At 36.5% G+C, this 22523-nt stretch overlaps 1 long non-coding RNA gene across 1 annotated transcript in view; it reads right to left on the minus strand.

Moving 5' to 3' along the window:
- LOC101694205 overlaps positions 1–22523 on the minus strand; it is a 47958-nt gene that overhangs the window by 14744 nt on the left and 10691 nt on the right. The window contains exon 2 of the long non-coding RNA XR_001179391.2: positions 7262–7332. This is a non-coding gene — a long non-coding RNA (uncharacterized LOC101694205). The remainder of the gene's footprint in view (positions 1–7261; positions 7333–22523) is intronic.

Consider the following 22523-nt stretch of genomic DNA (forward strand, 5'->3'; position numbering starts at 1 on the left):
AGCCCCTAAGGGGAAGAGAAGCCATGGGTTTGAGAAAATAATAAAGCATAAAAGCAGTTTTCCCCCTGTCACAGATGAAGCCACCAGAGATGAGTTCTCTTCTATTTGGGAAGGATGGAGTGGAGCAGACATGAAGAGTGAGAAAGCAGTGGGGGAGGGTCCCAGGAAAAGGAAAGATGGATGGGGGAAGCAGATCTCTTAGAAAGGTGTATGTGTGTGTGTGCCTGAGAGCCTAGGAGGCTGTGTCTCACCCTGCAGGGAGCAGCTGTAAGGTCCGTCTCAGCCCAAGAGGCCACAGGAGCCTCCAGTCCCAAGGAGCTGTAGTATCTCAGAATGGTCACATGAAGGAAAGTGCCATAGGACTTTAGGACGCATAGTTTCCCATAGTGCAGCAGCAGGAAGGCCATTGCCAGAGGAAGTTGCTAGATTGGATATGGCCTTTTACTGGACATGAAGGATGACCTACCTGGCTGTGACCTGCATGTACTCAACCTTTGGAGCAGGTATGAAGATGAATGCCCCCATGGATACCAGCTACCCTCTCCACCTCTCTAAAGTCTAGACACTATGAACATTCCCAGAAGGTGACTTCATTCCTGAACTGATAGAGAGGAAGTTTCCGTCATCTGGCAGAATGGGCAAGAAAGTTAGAAATTAAGTTGAATTCCTAAAAAAAAATAAAATGTTACTGCACATCAGAGTTTGTGGACAGAGATTCCAAAGCATACAAGTATTTAAGATTCAGCTTTGACAATATTCTTAATGAATCACCTTCTGATAACTCTCCTTGAGAAAGCGAGGGGTCCTTTCATTTAAAAAAGGAAGAAATCCTTCTTCAAAAGGTTATTATAAGGTTTAATGATAGCATGTTTATAAAAGACATAGTATAGTGCCTGATTTTTTGATAGCCCTCAGTAATTGGTGGATTGTATTCCAGTGTTTCTGGCTCACCTTTGCATAGTGCCTGGCACAAAGCAGACACTCATATGCTCACCAAATCAAATCAATCTAATGCTCTAATTCATAGAGAAGTCGGCAAATATATTAAAAAAATCTATTATCGGGGCACCTGGGTGCCTCAGTGGGTTAAAGCCTCTGCCTTCGGCTCAGGTCATGATCCCAGGGTCCTGGGATGGAGCCCTGCATTGGGCTCTCTGCTCCATGGGGAGCCTGCTTCCTCCTCTCTCTCTGCCTGCCTCTCTGCCTACTTGTGATCTCTGTCAAATAAATAAATAAAATCTTTAAAAAAATCTATTATCTATCTATCATCTATCTATCTATCTATCTATCTATCTATCTATCTATCATCTGTCTATCTTCTAAGGTGCTACTCTCTATATATTTGTAGGTATATAACCTGTATGCAGTAATAGTACAGAATGGAAGGAGAGATTAGTTTTGTTAATCACCAGTTTTCTAAAATCTGAACTGCAGGGAAGAAGAAAGTTTGCTTGGTGAAGAAATCAGATACCCTTATTGAGAATATGAAATCAATGATCCCCCATTTCCTGGACCAAAGAAAACTTAGGCTCTGATCCCAGCTTAAGAATGTACAATAACTTTTAGTGATACTCTTTTCACACATGGATCTAGACACCCATCAAAATTCTTTCTGGCATTTAGTTAAATTTGAAAATAATATTTAGAGAAGACTGTGAGAAATCCAAGGCTATATCACAGTGGGAGATGTCAGTGGCTGTTAAAAGATGACAGGAAGCAGAAGTCTTATGTTGACAGGAGAAAGGAAGGAATGGCTGTAGATCCCAGGAAGAGGGAGTAGGAGAACAGCATCTTCCCTCATGCTACTATCCACCCCTCCTGGATCTGAATCACAGGTTGCCCCCCTCCCCCTTCTGGGGTAGCTGCTGGGACATGAGACCATAGTGCAGGATGCTAAACTCCTTGGAGAGTACTGGCTGTGATTGTTTGGCAGCAACAAGGAAAGTGACACCAGTACCACTAATCAGATACTTGGTGTCTTTATCTGCATGAGGTAGAAAATTAATTGGAGAACAGAACCACAGTGAAGGTGTGAGAAAACCAGGTGGGTGACTTGATGTATGCTGCACTTGGTTAGAAAAGAAAAAAAAAAATCCGTGAATTAATTGCTGGGTAGGAATGAAATGAAATGCTCTATCTGATCCAGCAGGACTTCCCTTCCCTCTCCTCCTCATTCTTCTCCTCCTCCCTCTTTTCTCACCAACCAGCCCCCTCTACCCCTTATTTGATATTCATTAGTTGAATAGCTTTGGAGCAGCTACAGGTTAGGGAACTTCCAAGGGTGACCCCCTAAAACCTTCAATGGGATCCAGAAGAGAGAAAGGGGAAAGAAATGATTTTTGTAAAAGGCTCTAGATCTACAGAAATGGAAATTAAGAGACTCTTAATGAGTCTTTAGTGCTAAGAAAAGGTTATGACTATGTGGAGTGGTGGCATCTATTTTTTTCCACAGGGAGTAGGAATGGGATGTAATAGGCAATTACAGTGGGGTGGAGTGGAAAATTAGGTAAAATACTGTGAGTTTAGTGGGAGACACTGAGAACTATAGCACTGAGATTTGTAGATTCAGTTCAATTGTCTTGCTGAGTGTTTTTTATTTGTTTTTAGTAGTGTAATGTTGTAAAGACATTAGACCAAGGTTTCTCATTGCTGACATTTTGGGATATAGGGCTGTCCTGTGTATTATAGGATGTTTAGCAGCACCTCTGGTCTCTACTAGATGCCAGAAGCACTCTCCCAAGTTCTGTATTAGAGTATAGGCTAGTTGGACATACACTGAGGTTTTTAGCCTGTGATTTCTATAGTCTAAAGTGGAGCAGAAAACTTCTTCATAGTAAACAGGCACTGATTCCAGGTTGTTTCAAGTTCCACAGTAGAGTGAGTTGAAATTTTATACCGTTTGTTGAGAAATTCCTCAACTTCTCTAGATATAACAGGTACACTGATAAAACTGCACCTCAAATGAATGTTGTCAAAAACAATTATTTAAAAAGTCTAAGGAAAAGGGTGTGGAAATGCCAGAGATGTGGATTTTAAATAGAGAATAAAGATTGAAATAAGAGCCATTTCATTTCTTCTGTCAAAATTTATAGATCAGCAATGTTAATATCCATAGAAATTAAAAATGCTACAAAATACTAAAAATACTATAAAATCACTACTCAATATTTAAAAAATTCAATTTTAAAAAAGCCAAAGTATCTGAATAGATATTTGTCCAAAGAAGATATTCAAATGGCCAACTAGTATGTGTAAAGGTGCTCAACATCACGAATCAGCAGGTAAATGCAAATCAAAACCACAATGAGATACCACTTCACATCTGTTAAAATGGCCATTATCTAAAACACAAGAGATTAACAAATGCTGATGACAATGTGGGAAAAATGGAATCCCTGTGCACTATTGGGAGGAATGTAAATTGTACGGCCATTAGGGAAAATAGTATAGAAATGCCTCAAAAATTAAAAATAGAAATTACATACAATCCAGTAATTCCTCTACCAAGAAAATATGTGAGGAAACAAAAACACTATGTTGAAGAGATATCTGCATTCTCATATTTATAAATGTTATTATTTACAGTAGCCAAGACATGGAAACAAGTTAAGTGTCCATCAACAGAAGAATGGATCAAGAAGATGTGATACACACGCACACACACAACATGCCCATGCAGAGGAATATTAACAGAGTATAAAAGAAAGGGAAATCCCACCATTTGTGGCAACATGGATGGACCTTGAGGGTATTATGTTAAGTAAAATAAGAAAGACAGATACTGTATGATATCACTTATGTGTGGAATATCAGTTATGTATCTCCTCCCTAAAACCCTAAACACATAGAAAAAGAAATCAGATTTGTGGTTACCAGAAATGGGGGATGGAAGTTTGGGGAAATGGGGGGAAGGTGGTCAAAAGATACAAACTTCTGGTTTTAAGATAAATAAATCCTAGAGATTAATGTACAATATGATGACTATAGCTAAAACTTCCATATAGTATATTGGAAAACTGCTAAGGGAGTAAATCTCAAAATTTCTTATCATAAGGAAAAATACTCTTTTTTCCCTTTTTTACATTTTTGTATCTATAGGAGTTACTGGATGTTAACTAAACTGTGATAATCATTTCACAATATATGTAAGTCAAGTCACTCATTATCCTGCATACCTTAAATTTATATAGTACTGTATATCAATTAATCTGAATAAAACAAGGACGAAAATAAAATACAATTCAAAAAAATTACTACAAAGTTCACCTTCATGGCAAAAAAACACTCAATGTCCCCATGACAGAGGAGAAGAAGGAAGATGGTGAATGGAACAGAGGCCACAGCAATACCCAATCACAGCCTGTTGTCTTTAACCCCTCCAGCCACTGAGGACAGGCTAGAGCTCTGCTTCCCAATCAAGGAATTCCAAGTTGCATGTAGTGCTACCATCTTCAGAGTCCAAATACACAGGGAAAGAAAGAGCATTTGAATTGGATTTGGAAATTGGAATACACCTGAGATAAAGTGATAAACACAGCAGATAAACACATCTGAGGAGTAACATAAGCATCCAGCGTCAAGTTAATCCCATGACGGCCTCTAAGAGAAGAAAGTACAGATCCTGAATTTTAAAAGCCGAAGAGTAGAGTTAAAGCAACCAACACATGAAATGGCCTTAACAATGACCTAAATGGTGTTCATTCTTATAATACCTGTATTGAGAGGTTAAAAACAGTTTGGACATTGTATTCCACTTTGTCCATTTCACTTTGGTTCTTGTAATAGTTTTGATGCTTTTCTACTTTCCCCAGGGCATTTGACCCCTGATCACACACAACTTACTGAGAGATTAGAGAAGTATTGTCTGGAGAACAATAAGAGTTGGTGGATAATCTGGGAAGGTTTACAAAGAGAATACAAAGAGTGGTTATCATAGGGGTAGCACAGGAGTGGGATGTGGGTCCTGTGTGTTCCATCAGGGTACGAGCCTGAGCCCATTATTGCCATCTAGCCCTTTCTACAATTGACCTTGAATAGAAGGTCAGTGTGATATTGACCAAATTTGCAAGTAGCACAAAGCTTGCAGGTAGGGGAGATAAAACACGATGACATATTACAAACCCAGCAGGATACAGATAATTCAGATCACTGGTTGAACAAAAGTGAGATGAGGTCTAATATAAAGACATGCAAGATAATATATGCACCCGAGAGAAAATAACTCTCAGCACAGATTCAAATTACGGGGGTATTACTCAGGAAGCTGTCATGCTGACCGAGATTTGGGGAGGATGGTGGATAACAAATTGAATAGGAGTTCACAGTGCAATGCCACAGCAAAAAAAGGGCAGTGCTATTTTGAGATGTTTAGACAATATAAAATGATCTTTGAAAATACAAGAGGGGACAGAGAACTGCTTTTTACACCAGTAAAATCTCACCTTGAACTCCCTGGTCCCCTGACTTTAACAAAGACAGCAATGAGAAGGGAGATTAAGCAAAGATAGTTATTTGAATGCTATTCAAAATGATGCACAGGTCTCCCTAGGAGAAGCCGAATTGTCTTCTTATGCCAGGCAAACACACATTTATAAAAAGTTTTCTCATATCAATTCCTTCTGCTACTGTATTTCCTTTAATGCCTTGTTGACTTTCAGAAAGGAAAAAAAATAACCAAAAATTCCTGTAGGGAGCATAAAATTTAGGATCTTTCATATGTTTAGTAATATGTATTAGGTATAAATTCTTGCCTGCTAAAATCTTTGACTCTAATAGAAGAGAGATGACAAAATTATGCATACAAGGACAAATCAGTCCTTATATTAGACTAATATTAAACTAATCCCAGAACAATAAAGGTTCAAAAGGGAAGTCAATTAGGGAAGATTTCAAAGTGATCTCCCCTCCCCATTCATACTACTGAAAGATGAGTAGCAGCGAGAGGGGACAGATGATTCAATGGAGAGAAACTGGAGCCTGGAAGGCACATGAGAGGGAAACGCTTGGCACCTGAGCTTGTCACTGGAGGTGTCAGGAATGGAAAAAACAGAAGAGTAGAGAATGTGTGAAGGAAAAAATTAGTAATACTACAGAAGATAAGGTGTTGGCATCAGAATAACTGGGTTTTAATCTAGAATCTAGTACTCTGTAGATACACACATACCATTTATTTAATCTCTGTGACTGAAATGTTTTAAATCCAATTATAAAAACTACTTTGCAAGGCTATTTTGAGAACTAAAAATAATATATATGTGACTCACTTAGAGGTCAAACATGTATTAGGTCCCTGATAAATGCTTACAATTTTAGTGACTGATTAGTTGTTGAAGCAATAGAGGAAAAAGAATAAAAAGAGTCTGAGTTTTATTCCTGGGTGGATTTTTATACAATTTTTAGAAATACAGAAGATAGGAGGGGAATTTATTAGTTTGGCAAGGCAGTAGAATACTGAGTTTCACCCATGTTGAGTTTGAAGAGATGATAGAATGCACTGGATTTTGAATTTTGCCAGAGTATGCCTCTTGAGGTGTTTTATGCACTACCAAATGTGGTGAGAGTAGAATCATTAAAATAGTACAGTTGCGTAAAAATTCTGAACCCGGTTTTCAATACTTGGAGGAGTAGTGATGTATTAGCATTTCTGTTGAACAGATTTTGAATGTTTTGATGAGCCTAGGTCAATCTGAAATAGAACTCAGGGCTAAAAATTCTCAGCTCATTGGACCACACATGATTTTTTAAAAACACAAGTATCTAGCTAAAGTTATAGAAATTACTCATGCTCAGTTTCTAATTCACATTTAATTCCACACATATAATGGCAATGTTTTTATGTAAGCAAAGAGTATGTATAGTGGGAAAATTTCCATATGACTGTAACCAGATAAACAAAACTATATCAACAATCCAAATGGAGGATGTAGTGAGCATATCTACCTTGCATTACGATTTATCTTGTCTTAACTTTTATGTCTAGGAATACTATTGGTTGTCATTGAATGGTCTATAGCCACAGGAACAAGATAGAAATACCTTAAAATAGTCACAGTATGATGCTTCTTTGCACACGCATTTACTTCATTTTGTCATCATTCAAAAGACATTTTATTTCTGTCATTCAAACTAATAATCACCTCTAAAACTTAAAATGTTATATTAAAATATTAAATATAACAAACACCATGTTGGCTGAAGCATACCTAATTTTACTGATAACAGCTTACTGATAAAAAAGAGAAAGGTTAACATTAATACTTACGATTATCTTCCCAGTTACCCAAACTTATTCTCACACCTTGATATTCTAGAGCAGAGATCAGCAAACTTTTTCTGTAAAGGAGCAGATAGTAAATATTTTATTTTGTGGGCCAAGAGCTAAAATATAGGATATTATATAGGCACTCATATAGAGAAAATAGATGTCCACAAATTTTTAAAATAATAATTGAATATTATTAATCAATATAACTCAGTTGGTATATAATCATAATTAAATACAATTTTTTGTAATATAGGTCTTTTAATGAGAAAAATGGAATTTTGGAGTGAGGTGACAGTTCGCTTAATTGGGGTTCAGTTAGTATACCCTGTCATCCTGGTAGGAATGTGACTTATTCCTTCTACAAAGCCTTCCCGGGCCTCTTTGAACACAGAGATCTTTTTTTTCAAGGAATGCTCCAGAATGTGTCGCCAGTACCTCTCTTTTGGCACTTTTTTACTACTCTCATAGTGTTGAACACTTTTCAATGCAGGGAGGCAGGTTTAGAGCACAAGCTCTGGGCTAAGATTCCCTGAATGTGAATTCTAGCAGAATTGAAATTTTTGAGTTTTATGATCTTTGACTACTTCATTTTGCTTATCTATAAAATGGATATTAGTGCCTACTTTACAGATTGCCATGTAGATTAAATGAATTAATAAAAGCAAAGATTTAGAAGAATACATGGCATATTATAAAGCTCTTGATATATTATCCTTTTAATTATTTTTTAGTTTTTAAAAATTTTTAAATTTTATTTTAAATTCCAGTAACAAATTTCTTTTGCTATTTTTCATTTATGATTGAAGTATAATTAAAATACAAGATTGTATTAGATTCAGGTGTACAACATATTAATTTGACAATTGTGTACAGTACTCAATGCTCACCATACAAGATTATCATGATGTTGACCATATTATCTATGCTGTACTTTTCATCTCTGTGACTTATATATCACTGGAAGTTTGTACCCCTTAATAGCCTTCATATATTTTGTGCACTGCCTACCCAATTCCCCTCTGGTAAGTATCAGTTTTTTTCCTCTGTATTTAAGAGTCTTTTTGATTTTTGTTTGTTCATTATTTTAAGATTCCACATATAAGTGAAATCATATGGTATTTGTTTTTCTTGGACTTATTTCACTCAGCATAATACCCTCTAGGTCCATCAGTGCTGTGGCAAATGGCAAGGTCTTGTTCTTTTTTATGACTGAGTAATAATCTATCCATATATACAAACCACATCTTCTTTATTCATTCATCTATCAAATAGACATTTGGGTTGTTTCCGTATGTTAGCTGTTGTAAATAATGTTGCAATAAATAGAGTGCATGTATTTTTTCAAATTACATTTTTTAAAAAATTATTTATTTATTTGAGAGACAGAGAGAGAGGGAGAGAGTGCATGCATGAGTAGGGGGAAAAGGCAGAGGGAGAGGGAGAAACAGGCTCCCTGCTGAGGAGAGAGCCTGATGCAGGGATCTATCCCAGGACCCTGGGATCATGACCTGAGCCAAAGACAGACACTCAATGGACTGAGCCACCCAGGTACCTCTCAAATTAGTGTTTCTTTGTTTTTGTTTTTTGATAAATATCCAGTAGTGGAATTACCTGATCACATAGTATTTCCATTATTAATTTTTTGAGGAACTTCCACACTATTTTCCAACGTGGTTGCACCAATATCCATTACCAGAAACAGTACAGAATGGTTTCTTTTTCTCCACATCCTTGACAGTATTTATTATCTTATTGTTTTGATACTAGCCATTCTCTCAGGTGTGAGAGGATATCTCATTGTAGTTTTAATTGTATTTTCCTGATGACCAGTGATGCTAAGCATCATCTCATGTGTCTGTTGGCCATTTCTATGTCTTCTTTGGAAAATGTCTATTTAGGTCCTCTGCCCATTTCTTAATTGGATCTTTTACTGGTGTCGAGTTGCATTAGTTTATATATATAAACTAATGCATATATATATACATATTTATATACATACATATGTATATATTTAACCCCTTATAAGATATATTATTTACAAATATCTTTCCCCATTTGGTAGGTTGCTTTTTCATTTTGTTAACAATTTTCTTTGCTGAGCAAAAGCCTTTTATTTTAGTGTAATTCCAATATTTATTTTTGCTTTTATTTCTCTTGCCTGAGGGACACATTCATAAATACTTTGCTAAGGCTGATGTCCAAGATCATTGCTTGGGTTTTCTTCTAAGAGTGTTGTGGTTTCAGGTCTCACATTTAGGTCTTTAATCCATTTTGAGTTTATTTTTGTGCATGGTATAAGAAATTCTCAGTTTCATTCTTTTGCATGTAGCTGTGCGATTTTTCCAAAACCATTTATTGAATAGACTGTCTTTTCCCTATATTCTTCTCTTCTTTGCCATAGATTAATTGGCTATATATGCATGGATTTCTGGGCACTCTATCCTGTTCCACTGATCTATGTGTCTATTTTTGTGCCAGTACCATACTGTTGTGATTACTATAGATTTGTAGTATAGTTTTAAATCTGGAGTTGTGATATTTCCAAATTTATTCTTTTTCAAGACTGTTTTAGTTATTTGAGATCTTTTGTGGTTCAATACAAATTTTAGGAGTTTTCATTCTAGTTCTGTAAAAAAAAAAATGCTGCTGGTATTTTGATAGGGATTGTACTGAATCTTTTGATTGCTTTGGGTAAAATGGATATTTTAATGACATTAAATCTTCCAATCTATGAGCATGGCTTATCATTCCATTTGCTTGCATCATCTTCAATTGCTTTCTTCAGGTCTTATAGTTTTCAAAGTATAGATCTTTCACACCTTTGGTTAACTTTATTTCTAGGTAATTTATTATATTTGGTACAATTGAAAATGGGATTGTTTTCTTATTTTCTCTTTCTGATATTTTTATTAGGGTATAGAAATGTAAGAAATTTCTGTATATGAATTTTGTATCCTGCAACTTTACTGTATTTATGTGTTAGTTCTAATAGGTTTTTTTGTTTTGTTTTGTTTTGTTTTGTTTTTTGGTGGAGTCTTTAGTTTTCTACATACAGTATTACATCATCTGCACCTAGTAACCATTTTACTTCTTCCTTATTATTTGGTATGTCTTTTATTTCTTTTACTTATCTGATCATTGCAGCTAAGACTTCCAGTACTATGTTAATAAAAGTGGTGAGAGTGGACATCCTTGTCTTGTTCCTGGATCTTAGAAGAAAAGCTCTCAGTTTTTCACCTTTGAGTATGAAGCTAACTGTGAGTTTTCCATATATGTCATTTATTATTGAGGTATGTTTCCTCTAAACCCACTTCATTGAAAGTTTTTGTCATGAACACATACTTTACCAAATGATTATACTGAATCTACTGAGATATTCTTCTGATTTTTATCTTTCCTCTTGTTAATGTGATTTATCATATTGATTGATTTGTGAATGTTGAGCCACCCTTGTATACCTGGCATAAATCCAACTTGATTGTTGTATCAGTAAATTTAGTTTGCTAATATTTTGTTGAGGATTTTTGCATTCAAGTTCACCAGAAATATTGGTGTGAAGTTTTTTTTGTAGTGTCTATCTGGTTTTGGCACTATGCCTTCAGAATGTATTGGAAGTTTTCCTTTTCTAATTTTTGGAATAGGTTGAGAAGGATAGGAATTAATTCTTCCTTAATTGTTTGATAGAATTCACCTGTGAAGCCATCTGATCCTGAACTTACATTTGTTGGAAGTTTTTATTACTGATTCAATTTTTGTTACTAGTAACAAGTATGTTCAAATTTTCTATTTCTTTCTTATTTAGGTTTGGGAGATTGTATGTTTTCTATTTCTTTCTGATTTAGTTTTGGGAGATTGTATGTTTTCTATTTCTTTCTGATTTAGTTTGGGAGATTGTATGTTTCTAGGAACTTATCCGTATCTTCTAGATTGCTGAATTTGTTGGCATATAATTTTTCATAATACCCTCATAATTCTTTGGATTTCTGTGGTGTCAATTGTTATTTCTCCTCTATTTTTAACTTTGAGTTCTCTCTCTCTCTTTTTTTTTTTTAAATACTCTTGCTAAGGGCTTAACACTTTTATCTTTTCAAAGAATTAGCCCTTAGTATCAGTGATCTGTTCTACTGTTTTGTTTTTGTTCGGTCTGTATTTATTTCTACTCTAATCTTTATTATTTTCTTCCTATGTCCTTTGGCATTGTTCTTCTTACTCAGTTCCTTTTGTAGTATGATTAGATTGTTTGAGATTTTTCTCATTTCTTGGGGCATGCCCATATTGCTATAAACTTCCCTCTTAGAACTGCTTTTAATGTTCAAAGTACAAAGATCTTGGACTGTTTGCCTTTATTTTCACTTATCTCCATGTATCTTTTCATTTCCTCTTTGATTTCTTCAACGACCGATGTTGATTAGTCTCCATCTGTTTGTGGGTTTTTTTTTCCCCCCTCAGTTTTTCCTTTTAATTGATTTCTAGTAACATACCATTGTGCTTGATATTATTTCAATCTTCTTAAATTTTTGAGACTTGTTTTATGGCCTATTATTGATCTATCTTGGAGAATATTCCATATGCACTTGAAAAAGAATTTGTATTCTTCTGTTTTTAGATGAAATGTTCTGTATATGTTAAGTCCATCTAGTCTAATGTGTCATTAAAAGCCACTGTTTTCTTATTGATTTTTCTGTCTGGACGATCATCCTTTGATGTGAGTGGGGTGTTAAACCCCTACTATTATTGTATTACTGTTCATTTCTCTCTTTATATCTGTTAATGTTTGCCTTATATATTTAGATGCTTCTATGTTGGGTGCATAAATACTTATAACTGTTACCTACTTTTGTTGGATTGATCCCTCTTTCATTGTGTAGAGCCATTTTTTTGTCTCCTGCTACAGTCTTTATTTTAAAATCTACTTTGTTTGATATAAGCATTGTTACCCTGGCTTATTTTTGCTTCCATTTCTGAAGTGTATGTTTTTTCATCCCCTCACTTTCAGTCTGTGTGTATCTTTTAGTCTTGAGTGTTCTATAGGTAGCATATGTTTGGGGTTTGTTTATCTATTCAGTCACCATACCTCTTTTGATTTGTCTATATATATTTAAAGTAATTATTTACAAGTATGTACATTGCCATTTTGTTAATTTTTTTCTGGTTGTTTCTGTAGTTTTCTGTTCCCTTCTTCTTCTCTTGCTCTTTTCCCTTGTGATTTCATAGCTTTCTTTAAGTGTTATGCTTGGATTCCTTTCTCTTTATTTGTGTATCTATTAGAGGCTTTTGATTTGTGGTTACCATTGAGTTTGTATATAACATATGTGTACAGCAGTCTATATTAAGTTGATGGTTGTTTAAACACATATAAAGTACTAAATTTTATTCCCCCTCCATGTTTTATGCATTTGACATTACATTTTACATCTTTTAATTTTGTGTTCCCCTTGACTAATATATGTAGTTATAAATGATTTTACTACTTTTGTGTTTTAATCTCCAAAAGGGCTTTGTAAATGGTTAAGCTTCTACCTTTACCATATGTTTGCTTTTACCTACCAAAACTTTTCCCTTTCTAACTTTCTTACTTCTATTTAGGACCTTTTCTTTCCACTTAAAGAAAGAAGTCCCTTTAGCACTTCTTGTAGGCTGGCTTAGCAGTGACAAACTCCTTTACCTTTTGTCTGGGAAACTCTACCCTTCAATTCAGAATGATAACCTTGTTGGGTAGAGCTTCCTTGGTTGTAGGCTTTCCCCCCTCCCCTTTTTTCTCCTCCCCTCCCCCACTTTCAGCTTTGAATATATCATGCCACTCCCTTTTGGCCTGAAAATTTTATGATAAAAGATCATCTGATAGTTTTATGGGATTTCCCCTGTATGTAACTATTTTCTTTTCTGTTTTTAAAACTATCCTTATTATTACACTTTGTCATTTTAATCATTATGTATCTTGGTGGACCTCCTTGAGTTAATCTTGTTCAGGATTTTCTGTGCTTCTTAGATCTGGATGTCAGTTTCCTCCCCCAGGTTAGGGAATTTTTCAGCCATTATTTCTTTGGATAACTTTTTACCCCCTTCTCTCTCTCTTCTTCTTCTTCTTCTAAAACCCCTGTAATGTGAATGTTATGCTTGATGATGTCACAGAGTTCCCTTAACCTAATCTCAGTTTTTATTATTCTTTTTTCTTTTCATTATTCACCTTGGTGGCTTTCCATTACCCAGTCTTCCAGATCACTGGTCTATCTTTTGCATTCTCTTATCTGCTCTTTATTTCTTATAGTGTATTTTTTTCACTTCAGTTATTGTATTTTCAGCTCCGACTAGTTCTCTTTTATATTTTCTTTGTGCAGTTCTCCAAGTTCTTTCACTCTTTCCTCAAGTTCCATGAGTATCTTTAAGACCATTACTCTGAAATTTTTTTTAAATATATATTTTTTTATTTATTTGACAGAGATCACAAGTAGGCGGGGGTGGGAAACAGTCTCTCTACGGAGTAGAGAGACTGATGCAAGGCGTGATTCTAGGACCCTGAGATCATGATCTGAGCTGAAGGCAGAGGCCTAAGCCACTAAGCCACCCAGGTACCCCTTGAAATTATTTTTAAGCGAGAGAAAGAACATATGAGTGGGGGGTGGGGGAAGAGGGAGAGGGAAAGAGTAAATCTTAAGCAGACTCCATGACCAGCTCAGACCCTGACACAGGGCTTGATCTCACAATCCTGAGATCATGACCGGAGCCAAAATTGAGAGTCAGATGCTAAACCAGCTGAGCCACCCAGGTGTCCTGCTTTGAAAACTTTATCACATATATTGCTTACCCTTGTTGCATCTAGCTCTTTTTCTGCGGTTTTGTCTATCTCCTCATTTTGTCTAGCTCACTGTGTTTGTTTATATACATTAGGTATGCTATCTTCTGGCCTTGCAATAGTGGCCTTCTTTAGAAGAGGTTCTGTGTGCCTCAAAATACTATTCCCCATGGTCACCAGAAACAGGTTCTACGGGGTATGCCCCATGTGGGCTAGGTGGGCTTTCTGCTGTGACTAAGTTTTGATTGCTTTCAGTCCAGCTGGTTGCAATGACTTGCTTTATCTGCTCTGAACATAGTGAATGGGGTTTGTTCCCCACACTTTTGAGACATTTGTCTGTGGCTGTCACAGGTTCATTTGTAGGTGGACCAACACTCATCCTGGCTGTCTGTAATTCCTTCTCTGCCATTGCTTAATCACACTCAAGGACAGGACTTATTTTCTGCATAGCAAGCTATGAGGCCCGGGTATAGCAACTGTGAGTGTGCTAGGGTATAGGGTTATAGTCCCCTTTCCACAGGAAAGGAGTCATTTTGGAGTGGCACTGGTTTAGTGAGGCCTATCTGGTAGAGATGGCAGGGCAGGAGCTGCTTTTGAGGTATACATGCTGAGGTGGGTAGTTGGATGGTGTGAGTCTACAGGTGAATGAAGGGCCCACTGTGTTAGCAAAGTAGATGGAGAATGTTAGTGCTGGCCCCTGTGAGCATCTAGCTAACTAGGCTGGGGAAGGGAAAGAGAAATGGTACCTGCCAGAAACAAAGTACCTTCAGCACTTTGTTTCTGAAAAAGCTTCTGCACATCCCTGCTATTCTAACATACATCCTAAGATTAGTAAATAAATCTGCATCACTATATGCCAGGTGTCTTTCAAACTGCTGCTTCTGTGCTATGTCTTGGGCCAGGTTATTTTGTATGCTGGCTCTTTAACAATAGGCACTAATTTTCCTATTTCCCGTTGGCTTTCCTGGAGTTAAATCAGCTGCTTTTTAAAGTTTCCAGAGTTAAGTCCCTCTGGTTTTCAATACAACGTTGTGGAAACTCATCTTCTCAGTGTGGGTCCCCAGTGCTGGACATGCCTGGTGTGGGTTCTGATCCTCTTGCTTTTCTGTGCTTGTGATGATGCTCCTGTTTGTAATTAGTCATGCTGGGGGTTTGATTCCCAACGATATCTCTGTCCCTCTTATCCTTTTTGATGTGGCTTTCTATAACTAACTGTGAAAGGTTTGTTCTGTCAATCTTCAGGTCACTCTCAGCATTAGTTATATAGATATAGCAGCTGCCTGGGGTTTCTGTAGAGGAGCTCAGAATCCTCCTACTTCACCATCTTCTCTCCTTTCTTTTGATTTTTAAAATGCCATTTAAAAATGTAAAACTATTCTTAGCTCATGAGTTGTATAAAAAGAGGCAGTGGCTAGATTTGGATCATGGACCATATTTTGCCAGATTTTTTTTCTTTCCCTTAAACCATCACTATCTGTGTATTAGCACTGAAATATAAGAGCCAGAATATATCTTAGCTGTTGTCAAAGTTATCTCACTCATTGTATAGATAAAGAAACTGAGACCCAATAGTAAACCAACATGCCCTTACAAAGTCAGGGTCATAGGTCCCATAGTGGAAACTACATCCCAGAGACTTCCTACAATTGCAAGTCAAAGAGGGCAGCCTGATTTGGTGGTGAGAACACCAAGGCAGAAGTTGACTAGAGTCTGAACTGGTTAGTTCAACATTTAAGTCTTGCTTGGCTTCAAAAAGGAGATCCAATGTGCTAGACTCCTGCCTGAATCAAAGCAAATGTGAGGACTTTGGAATTACTACTTCAGACTACAAGAATCTAAGGAGAAGTCAAGATTTACAATATACAACTCTTTCTGCTTCAGGATGCAAACTTCCAGAGTGTTAGTGTGCTAGGGATGCCATAACAAAATACCATAGATCAGGTGTTTTAAGCAACAGAAAATTATTTAGTCACAGTTCTGGATCCTAGAAGTTTGAGATCAAATTTTTGGTGGGGTTAGTTTCTTGGCTGACCTCTCTTCTTGGCTTGTAGATGTTTTTACCTTCTCCCTGCTTTACATCTGTAAAAGTCTGTTTTACATCTCTGTAAAGTCTGTTTCCTAATCTCCTCTTCTTATAAGGATACCAGTCATATTGGGTTAGAGCCCATCCTAATGACCTCATAAAAAAATGAAGTTAAAATTAAATTACCTCTTTAAAGGCCCTGTCTCCAGATAGAGTCACAGTCTGAAGGACTAAGAGTTAGAACATCAACATTGAATTTTAGGGGGACACATTTCAGCCCATAATAGGATCTGAACTCTGATACTTTAGAAAGGTATTTTTTGTACCTATGTAGTTCTATAACACCTGAATCAAGCATAGGAAGGTAGATTGATTTAAAAAAATGAATGTGAATAGCTTTATAAAATCTTCTCCCTCTCAGTGTTAGAAGTAAGAAGGACTGTTATGATTGAGTCTCTCAAATACTCCATTGGTCTTAGTTTTCTCATCCATAAAACAAAACCTGACCTGACTTATAGAACCAGAGCAGAGGTGAATAAATGTTTGCCAAGTACCTTGAGGTCCTAGAGGAAAGTAATTCCATCTGCCCAAACATTCAGATTATATATTACAGTTTCAGAATTATATTTTTAACCAAGTAATATTTCACAGGGATAACATAATCACCTAATGAATGCCCCTTGAATGTTAATTATGCAGCAGTATTGAAATGCACCAGCATGATTTATTTTGTCTGAAATATCCTTTACTTTTTCATACTATGCAATTTAGAGAACATTGTGACTACAGCACTCTATTCAAAGTCACCTTGCACCTTCACAAAATCCTGTCCTGCTAGAAAAATACTTAAATTAGTGCATGGTGTTTAGATTTTCACCTGACAGAAGTGTCTATGCCTTTCTGACTGAATTATGAGTAGAGATAAGCATTTCTAGGGAAAGCATCAAATGGCAAAATTTGTCAACATTGCTCTGTACTTCTTTAATAAGAATCCCTGATTTTTGTCTAAACGTACTTATCTTCATTTGAAATAGGGTAGATATCTTACAGATGAGGAAACTGACATTCAGAGATATTTAGTAGCTTGCCGAAGACCACAGAGTTTGTAAGTGTTGGAGTCAAAACTAACATATAAGTTTGTCTGACTCTAATAGTTTTATTATAGCACTGCTTTATCTTTCAGAAGCCCTCCCTTTTACCATAAAAACCTAGTAATAACCTGAAATATAAATAATTTTGTATAAGTACTTTGGATTTTTTTAGTATACTTTTGTCTGCAAGTAATAAAAACTTAGCTCAAATTGATTTAGCTCCTTCCCAGCATGGCAGCTGGATGGCTGCCAGTAACAATGGAACTAAATTGGACAAAATTAAGGATGGCTCTTTTAGAGTAAAGGAAAACTATCTTTTACTATTCTAGCAAACCTTTCCATTTGTCTTATTGGTTGGAATTAGCTCACATGCTCTAAATCAATCAAGTGATGGGATTAAACTCAAACAACTCAGGTTCAGCCTTCATGCTCAGATTAATTTCCTAATCTATATAGATTCTGTTCTGTGGAGAACCTGTCAAGACTGGGGAGTAACTTGCAGTTCTGCTCCTTTCCAAGAGTCCTGGTGTTAACCAGGCTCTTAATATTTTAAGATTCTCTTTCTGCATATTTGAATTTACCATGACTAAAACCCATGTACATTATCAGCATCCTCTAGTCTCCCCTGCTTATTATTCCTTCAGTGGAAAAAGAGGGCCCAGGGTGGGCATTCAGCTCCCTCAGCACTGTGAGTCATTCTTGGGAACCTCCACTCGGGTCTGGCCCCACAGAGATTCCAGGGGAATCTGTGTGTCTTGGCCAATAGCAATCTGATTATGAAGGAGAAATGGAGGACTTGCAGCAGCCAGGATCTGGATCTTGGCAGAACATGTTCCTACCTGCACACACAAGTAGCAGTCCTAACCAGCAATTTTGTTCATCTGCAGAGCCAAGATGGTGACTGATTAGGGAAATTGTTAGTCTACAGATTTGGCTGATTCAGATCCTCAAAAAAAGAACATTGCTCTCCCTACAACTTGACTTGTCCCTGCACAGCAGAGGAGCTGAGTGATAGTCCAGCCTATTACTGAGTGTAGTTCACAGCTCCACCTCCCCAAAATGATTGGGCTGAACAGTTGGAAACAGTTAGCAACTGAACAGTTGGAAACTTGAGTTGAGAGTATGGCAAATAAGGCTGATCATCTACAGAGCAAAGCCAGTGACCTTGTTTGGTTAGGGAACTAGCTTGATTTAAGACCATAGACAATAAGTTTTGCTGGCCTTGTAGCCAGTTCTCATGCTTTGTTGGGGCTCATGCTAACCAGAATACATGAGGAACTATGTAGTCTATCTAATGGCCTTGCTTATAGTGGCACTTGAACACAGAACACAGCCTGTGGCTTTCCCCATGTACAGATCAAAACTAGTGGCCCCATCTGGTCTGGAAATTCAGTGCACAGTTTTGCCGATTCAGGTTTCAAAACAATGAGCTGTGCAGGCCTGGGGCCCATCCTGATATCCCTCCGACATGCCCAGGGCAGAGAATCTAATTCATAACATCATCTGCTACTGAGTATAGTACATAGACCTGGCCATCTAGCATGTCTGACGAGAGGACACAGGCCACCACAGAGCACATCCTGCAGCCTTGCTTAAGGAAGAAACCAAGGCATCTGTCCTATCCAACTGTTCTCAGCCCAGAGCAAGCCACCTAAGCTCAGATTTCTGGCAGTGGTCATGGAAAACAAAACAAAACACACAAACAAACAAACCAAAAAACCCCACTGATATCAAGACATACCTACCCAGGCCATTACTGCAGATATGTCAAAAAAAAAAAAAAAAAAAACGAAACAACTGACTGGTAAAGAACTTTTTCTGCCAAATAAACCTGTAAAGTCTGGAAGAGAAAATTGCTTACATAAATGCATAGATACAAATTTAAGAAATCAAGGATCTTGAAAAATTAGGTAAATATGACAACACCAAAGAAAATTAATAAAGCTCCACTAACTGATCCTAAAGAAATGGAGATCTAGGGCCTCCTGGATGGCTCAGTCATTAAGTATCTTCCTTTGGCTTGTGATCCCAGCGTCCCAGGATTGGGCCCTACATCTGGCTCCCTACTTAGTGGGAAGACTTCTTCTCCCCTCACCCCATCCTGCTTGTGTTCCTTCTCTTGCTCTCTCTCTCTCTCTCCTGTCAAATAAGTAAAAAAAAAAAGAAAAAAAAAAGAAATGGAGATCTATGGATTGTTACACAAATATTTCAGAATACCCCTCTTAAAGTAGCTTAGTGAACTACAAGTACACACAGACTACTAAACAAAATTGGGGAAACAATTCATGAACAAAATGAGAAGCTCAATAAAACTTTAATTAACATCATAAAGTCACAAGAAAGTAGAATAAAATTCACTGACAATGCTAAATATCTAGTCAAAGTTAGCTTCTGTAATATGGTAATAGAGGCACATAATTAACTTACAAATGAAGTTTAAAAGTAAAAAAATAAAGGTAGTAAAAATAACCATAGCTAGAATAATCTGTTATTGATTACACAATATAAAAAATATGAAAGCTCTGCCATCAATAACTCATATTGTGAAGGGAGACACAAAAGTGTTTGGGAATGCTATTGAAGTAAGGTTGTTAACAGCTGAAAATAGGTTGTTAGAATTTTAAGATACTTTTTGTATGCCTCATGGTAACTACAAGGAAAAAACCGGAAGTAATCACACCAAAGAATATGATAAATAAACCAAAGCCTACTGATCAAAAGTCATCAAAACATAAAACATAGCAGAACAAGAAACATGGAACAATTAAACTATAAAACATCCAGGAAACAATTAACAACATAGAAATAATAAATCCTTTCCTAACAATAATTACCTTAAACATAAATGGATTAAATTTTCCAGTCAAAGACATAGAATGGCTAAAGGGGTAAAAGAACAAGATCCCACAATATCTGCCTATATGAGATTCACTTTAACTTGAATTGGCTGAGAAGAGATGGGAAAAGGTATTTCAAGCCAATGTCAACCAAAACAAAGCAGAAGTAGATATACTTATAGTAGACAAAATAGATCTTAAACTAAAATGGTAAAAAAGACAAAGAAAGTCATTGTATAATGAAAAGTGGATCAATCCTTTAAAAACATATAATAATTGTAAATATTTATGCACCCAACATTGGAGCATCTAAGGGTATAAAGCAAAAAATAACAGAGATTAAAGGAGAAATAAATGGTAAAACAATGATGGGAGCTTTAAATGTTCCACTCTCAACAATGAACAGGTTATGCAGACAGAGAATCAGTAAGGAAAGAGCAGTTTGAATAACACTATAAACCAAATGGACCTAGTAGCCATATACAGAATATTCTCTCCAACAACAGCAGAATACATTCTTCTCAAGTGCACATGGAACAATTCATAGGATAGACCTTATGTTAGGCCACAAAACAAGTCTTAGGAAATTCAAGAAGATTGAATCATACTAAGTATCTTCTCTGACCACAATGGTATGAAACTAAAAATCAACAAGAGAAAAACTGGAAATTATATGAATACATGGAACTTAAACAACACTCTCCCTAAAAGACAATGGATCAAAGATTAAATTAAAGGGTAAATAAAAAAATATTTGAAAACAAAAAAATGGAAGCACAACATAACAAAACTTATGGAGCACAGCAATAGCAATCATCAGAGGGAAATCTATAGCAAAAAATACCCACATTAAGAAACAAGAAAGATATCAAATAAGCAACCTAACTCTATACCTTAAGGAACTAGAAAAAAGAACTAACTGAGCCCAAAGTTAGCAGAAGGAAAGAAAAATAAAGATTAGAGCAGAAATAAATGAAATAGAGATTTGGTTATATCAGAAGACTGAACTCACTTCCTCTATAAGACACACCAAATTACACTACTAACAAAAAAATTCCTCCTGAAGAACGGATGGCTGACTGAACAGATACTGAACACCAAAGAGAGAGTATGACAAAAGAATGGTAAGAAAGGCAGACATGATAACAAAGGGAAGACCCACCCCCAAAACTGTGAACAGCAATGGGCAGGAATTGTACTGGGGAAGAGGAAACAGATCCTTCTGTCCTTGCGCATTGAAAAAAAGCCACAGTTTAAAAGAAACTCATATATTTAAAAAAGGTGATATTAGAACTCTGCCAAGTGGTGGAAGAGCTATGGGAAAACTGTCTTGGTCAGAGGCAATGGAAAATAAAATGGTTTATATTCCCACCCCACCTTAAAAGCCTAGACTGTAGCAGGGTATGGAAACCATAATGGGTGTGTCCAGTCCTCTCATGAGCTTTCAACTTAAGTGAGTGTAGGGTCCACAAGCCCATATCAGCCCTAATTGCACTGGAACACAGGAGAAGAAGCCACAGCTTAGAAGGGTAGAAGAGCTATGGAATCACTCTCTACCCCTCCACTTCAAAAGCCCAAACTGGGTCAGGGTGTATGCCATAATTAATGATTCCTGATATAACTAGCAGCTTAGATTGGCATAGAAAGTTTGCCACCTCCAGGATCCATAGATCCATACCTGCCTTAGCTACACTAAAACAAGAAATAAAGCTGCAGTTTAAAAGGGCTGAGGAACTGCAAGATATTTTCTCGCCCTTCATCTTAAAAGACCAGACCACAAGGGGCTTGCAACCTCACAGTGAGCCCAGGGTTCTCAGCCCACACCAGCAACCCTGTGGTGCTCGGCACAGAAAACATGCTATGATTGTGTGTGCATGTGTGTGTGTGTATTTTACATTTTTATTTATTTATTTTGTAGGATTTAGGTTTTGTTTTGTTTTGTTCTCTCTTTTCTCAAATTTTAAATTAATTAATTAATTTTTATTTTAAGTAAACTCTATGCCACACATGGAGCTTGAATTCATGACCCTGTGATCAAGAGTCTCATGTTCTATTGACTGAGCCAAGAAAGAGCCCTTTTCCTTTGTTCTTTTTCTTCTCTTCTTCTTTTTACTTCCCTTTTTTTCTTTTTTTTTCCTCTTTTTTCTTCTTCTATTATTTTTCTTTTTTCTTTTATTCTTTTTTCCTTATTCTTTGTATTTAAAAAAACCCATAGTTTAAAAGAGTAACTAGCATATATAGACACGGCTCCAGCTAGCCAGCAAAAGTCAGCAAACATATATAATCCACATCGTTGACACCATATGCAAGAACATTCCTTCAAGTTTAGAAGTAGCCATTCTGCCTAATCCATAGAAACAAACAGAAAATCATGCAAAATGGGTAGACAGAGAAATATGTTCTGAAAGAAAGATCAAGGAAAAAAAACTCAAAAAAAAGAACTAGATGAAACAGAGATAAGCAACATGCCTGATAAAGAAGTTAAAGTAATGATCATAAAAATACTCACTGGACT

This window comes from Mustela putorius, unplaced genomic scaffold (genome assembly GCF_011764305.1).
Source record: "Mustela putorius furo isolate JIRA1106 unplaced genomic scaffold, ASM1176430v1.1 tig00003853_pilon_pilon_pilon, whole genome shotgun sequence".
Taxonomy (NCBI): domain Eukaryota; kingdom Metazoa; phylum Chordata; class Mammalia; order Carnivora; family Mustelidae; genus Mustela; species Mustela putorius.